The sequence below is a fragment of the Narcine bancroftii genome, chromosome 2 (assembly GCF_036971445.1).
Source record: "Narcine bancroftii isolate sNarBan1 chromosome 2, sNarBan1.hap1, whole genome shotgun sequence".
NCBI lineage: Eukaryota > Metazoa > Chordata > Chondrichthyes > Torpediniformes > Narcinidae > Narcine > Narcine bancroftii.
In genome coordinates this window covers 371,429,516-371,435,099 of record NC_091470.1, presented here as the reverse complement: position 1 = coordinate 371,435,099, position 5,584 = coordinate 371,429,516, and the positions used below count along the sequence as shown (strand labels likewise).

Here is a 5,584-nt window from a genome sequence, read left to right as displayed (position 1 = left end):
ATCGCTTCTCGGCCTTTTGGCTAAGATCAAGTGTAGTATCTGTTCTTATCAGTTTAATAATATAAAAATAGTGGGCATGAAAGAAGGTGAAGAAGGGTGGATATAAAAGGATTTATACAAAGGTGGATCCCACAGAACTCCAAGAAGAAATTGAAATTGAAAGAGCCCACAGAGCATTACTGTCAAAGCTGCAGCCACATCAGAAACTGCACTCCATACTAATAAAACTGCTACAATATTCTTTGGCTTGGCTTCGCGGACGAAGATTTACGGAGGGGTAAATGTCCACATCAGCTGCAGGCTCGTTTGTGGCTGACGAGTCCGATGCGGGACAGGCAGACACGGTTGCAGTGGTTGCAGGGAAAAATTGGTGGGTTGGGGTTGGGTTTTTCCTCCTTTGTCTCAAATATTGAAACTGTCAATGAAAAGAGTGAAAGAAAATAAGGAACCATTGGAGTACAATGGGAAAACAATATTTTTTTATCCAGATATAAGCTTCGAACTTTTAAAGAAACAAAAGTTTAATTTAACAAAAACTACTATGGATAAAAGGCTATAACTTTGTGTGACGGCATCCATCAGTGTTGAAGATATTCATCCCTGGTGGGCAAAATAGACTGTTTTCAGATCCAGAAGAACCTTTGCAGACCAATTACCAAATAAACAACAAGAAGAGGAGGAAAAAATAAAAGGACTGTTAAGATAATGTATATAAATAAGTTGGAATGTTAATAGTTTAATTACAGACGTTTAAGAAAAAAAGGTTTAAAAAAAGATTTTGTTATATTTTTAAGGATAATATATAGTGATTTCCAGGGGAGTGCTGGGGAGGGGGGAAGATTTGTCCACTGTGAAATCTGTTGACATTTGCAGTATACATCACAACCCATGTAGAAAAGGGAGGTGTTGTTGTCTTGCAAGGTGGCAAGGGCAACTCAGTAAAGGGGGATTTAATGTTGTTTTCTTTAACAACAGAGAAAAAAAATTAAAATATAGATTGCAAACGTAAAGTGGAGAAAAACATTATGAAAACAAAGCAAAGATTTTATGAATTAGGAGTGAAAACCCACAAGATATTGATTTGGCAACTTAAAAATAGAACCAACAAGAACTATCTTGGCAACAAGGAAGGAGGATAAACAGATCTCATATAAACCCATTAGAGATTAATGGAAAATTTTAAAATTTTTTATAAGCAATTGTATCAAACCGATAACCGCACAAAATAGATGAATTTTTGCCAAACATTGAATTGCCCCAATTACAATTGGAAGATCAAAATAAATTACTAAAGCCCCTGACAAGAACAGAAATACAGGATACATTAATGACATTACCAAATGATAAAACGCTAGGCTAAGATGGATTTTCTACAGTTTTATAAAGTGTTCAATCTATTAATTCTGCCCTTCTTAGAGGTAATGAAACAGGTTGGAGAGACCCAGAATTTGCCTGACTCATGTAAAATGGCAATAATTACAGTAATTGCAAAAATGGGAAAAGACCCATTGTCACCAACTTCATATAGACCAATATCTTTACTAAATACAGATTACAAATTGATAGCAAAATTACTAGATTAACAGACTGTGTACCGAAATTAGTGATGCTAGCTAGATCAGACAGGATTTGTTAAATATAGAAGAGTGGCAGATAATGTCTGTAAATTTATTAATTTAATCCATACAGCACAAAGAAATAAATCACCAACTGTGGCAGTAGTTCAAGATGCAGAGAAAGCTTTTGATAGGGTGGAATGGAATAATCTGTTTAAAGTATTGCAGAAATTTAAATTACCGGAAAAATTTATTATTTGGATTAGAGCATTTTATAATGTACCTTTTGCAAAAGTGGTAACAAATGGATATGTTTCAGACCACTTTAAATTGAGTAGGTCAACTAGATAGGGATGTCCATTATCACCATCCCTGTTTGTTTTGGCTATAGAACCATTGGCAGATCTGATAAGAAAAGAACCTATAATAAAGGGAATAAAAGTAAAAGAGGAAGAATTTAAAATTAGCTTATTTGCGGATGATGTTATAACCATATAACAATTTACAGTACAGAAACAGGCCTTATCAGCCCTTCTAGTCCACACCAATTTACGTTATCTCCATTAGTTCCACCTACCCACTCCCTTGCCCATAACCCTCCAATCCCCTCACAACCATGTACTCTTAAATGACAGAACTGCCGCAACTACCTCTTCCGGAAGGTCATTCCACTCAGCCACCACTCTCTGAGTGAAGAAGCATCCTCTTATATTACTCCTAAAGTTTTGGCCCCTAACCCTTAACTTATGACCCCTCATTTCAATCTCCCCTTCCCTCAGGGGAAGAGCCTATTCACATCTACTCTATCTCTTCCCTTCATAATTTTAAATAGTCTATCAAATTCCCTCTCAACCTTCTACACTCCAATAAATAAAGTCTCAGTCTACTCAATCTTTCTCTGTATTCAAGATACTGCAATCCAGGCAACATTTTCGTAAACCGTCTTTGCTCCCTCTCAACCTTATTTATATCCTTCCTATAATTTGGAGACCAGACTGCACACAATACTCCAAACTTGGCCTCACCAATGCCTTAAACAGTCTCCAACATCACCCCCCAGCTCCTATTTCTGTGCTATAATTTATAAAGGCCAGCATACCAAAACCCTTCTTCACCACCTTATCTACATGGGAATCCACCTTCAAGGAACGCTGAACTGTTATTCTAAGAACCTTCTGTTCCTCTGCATTCCCCAATCCCCTCCCCTTCACTGCATACAACCTATTTTGGTTATTCTTCCCAAAATGAAGCACTTCACACTTATCTACATTAAACTCCATCTGCCACCTTTCAGCCCACCTTTCCAAACAGTCCAAATCCTTCTGTAGTCCATGAAAACCCTCCTCACTATCCACAACTCCCCCTATTTTTGTATCATCCGCATATTTACTCACCCAATTTACCACCCCAACATCCAAATCATTAATATAAATGACGAACAACAAAGGACCCAACACCGATCCCTGAGGCACACCGCTCATCACTGGCCTCCATCCTGACAGACAGTGGTCCACCATGACTATCTGGTGTATAAATTTAATTACCAACCATTAATTAAAAAATACAGGAAGACTTTGAGAAATGGAAAGATTTACCATTAATTTTAATGGGGAGACTAAACTACATCAAGATGAATGTATTTCCATGGCTACAATATCTGTTCCAAATGGTACCAATTCCCTTGACAGGGGATTTAAAAAAAAAATTAAATTAATAAAAGAGTTTATGGAAGGAAGGGTAAAAAATCAAGAGTGACTTTGAAAAAATTAACATGGATGTATAAACAAAGAGGATTGCAGCTACCAAATTTCAAAAGCTATTACAGGGCAGCACAATTAAGATATCTATTAGATTTTTTTATCAGACGGGAGAAAAACCAGATTGGCTCAAGATAGAATTATATAAATTAGGAGAAAAGGTCCCTGAACATTTACTCTATAAATGGGATGAGAAACTGGTGAAACATCACAATCTACTACTACTACATCATATACTAAAAATATGGAGGAGAATACATCTGGAGCAAAAGATGATAAATGATCAAATACTAAAAATGTTACTAACGCAAAACCCATTAATACCTTTTAAAATAGACAATTTTTTTAAGGAATGGGCAAGAAAATGAATTAAAAGGATAAAAGATTGCTTTCTGGGAAATAATTTATTGACATTTGAACAGTTAAATAAATATGAAATATCACATGGTACAACATTTTCTTACTATCAGTTGAAAACTTAATTAAAAGAAAAATTGGGAACTAGCTTAAGATGACCTGAGAGTAGCTGCTATGAAACTTAATTACATACTCTGCAATAGTAAAAACAAATTATTACAAACATGTATAGCAAATGGCCATCCAAGGAAAATGATGAAGTAATATATAAACCTAAACAAGGTAGGGGAAAAATTTAAATATATGAATAAAGAATAAAACATGTAAGGAACTATGCACAGGGACCATGATTAATACAATAAATACTCGGTTTTGTCTGATATAATACAATTGGCTCCATAGACTATACGTTAGAGAAGGTTGGATGTGTACATGAAGGTGAGGGGTTTGGAGGGTTATTGGCAGTGAGCGGGAGGTTTGAGCTAGTGGAGTTGTTCTAGTGAACCGGTGCGGACTCGAAAGGCCGACATGGCCTGTTTCCGCTCCGTAAATAGTTATATGGTTAACCTCAAAAGTTAAAAGAATGGAATCCAACACTATCGGACAAATGCTTCCGTTGTAAACAAGAAATTGGAACAACAATACGCGTAATTTGGACATGTACAAAAATTAAAAAATTTTGGGAGGATTTAAATCTAATATTAAATAGAATTACAAAAAAATAGGATACCAAAAGACCCAAAAATCTTCCTGTTACACAACATGAAAGATAAAGAATTAGATCTAAAATAAGACAGGGCTCAAAAAATTGCATAATGTTTACTTGGAAAACAGAAAATGGAAGCAAACTTAAAAATACAACAATGGTCCATAGAAATGAACAAGTTTATTCCATTAGAAAAAAATCACCTACAATCTAAAAGACAAATATGCTTTATTTAAACAAATTTGGGAATATTATAGAGTTTATAAAAACCCGCCAATCTCAGACTTCCATCTCTTGACAGGACAAGTTACAATTAAGGAAATAGTCAAGTATAAAATATTGGACGACACAATCTTTTCTTTTTGTCATATTTGTTTTTTCTTTCTTTTTTTCTTTCATTTCTTGAAGGGAAAAAAAGGAAAATGTCACTGTGTATATTTTAATGTTGAATATTTGTACATATTGTTACTAATGTGGTTCATAGTGAAGAATTAAATAAAAAATTATTTAAAAAAAAATTGTTCCAATACTCCTCTGACTGCTATATTGGAAGTATCAACCATGAGGGCTGTGGGTGTCTCTGATTGTGGGTGTGCCAGGAAAGTGGCATTTGCTAAAGAGTTCTTATCCTTTTGGAAGGATTCTGAAGCTTCTGAATTCCATTTGAGATCTTTTTGGGTGCCTGACATTAGAGAGAAAAGAGGCTGCATGATGTGCCCTTTTGCGGGTATGAATCTGTGGTAGAAATTAATCATCCCGGTGAATTCCTGAAGGCCCTTAAAATTTGTAGGCTGTGGGAAAGATTTAATGGCCTCTACCTTCTCGGGTAGTGGCCTAATACCGTGCCTGTCAATGTGGTGGCCCAGAAAGTTGATTACCTCTTTTCCAAACTTGCACTTAGCTGGATTAATAGTTAGTCCAGACTCACTCAGTCTACTGCGCAGTAGTATGAGTGGCATGTTCAGCTTGGTTGCGCTGGCAATTAGGATGTTGACTAAGTAGACAAAAATGAAGTTGAGGTCGTAGTCCACAGTGTCCATTAATTGCTGGAATGTTTGGGCTGCATTTTTCAGTCCAAAAGGCATCTTTAAAAATTCAAATGAGCCAAATGGGGTGATAAGGGCTGTTTTTGCGATTTCCTCTGGGTGAGCTGGGATTTGGTGATAGCCCTCGAATTAAAATCATCTTGGAGAAAATCTGTGCCCCTT

The 5,584-nt window shown here is 35.9% G+C and overlaps 1 pseudogene; it reads left to right on the top strand.

Annotated features, from left to right (window-relative positions):
• LOC138755935 (U2 spliceosomal RNA) lies at nt 1–133 on the top strand (annotated as a pseudogene).
• Nucleotides 134–5,584: the final 5,451 nt, after the last annotated feature.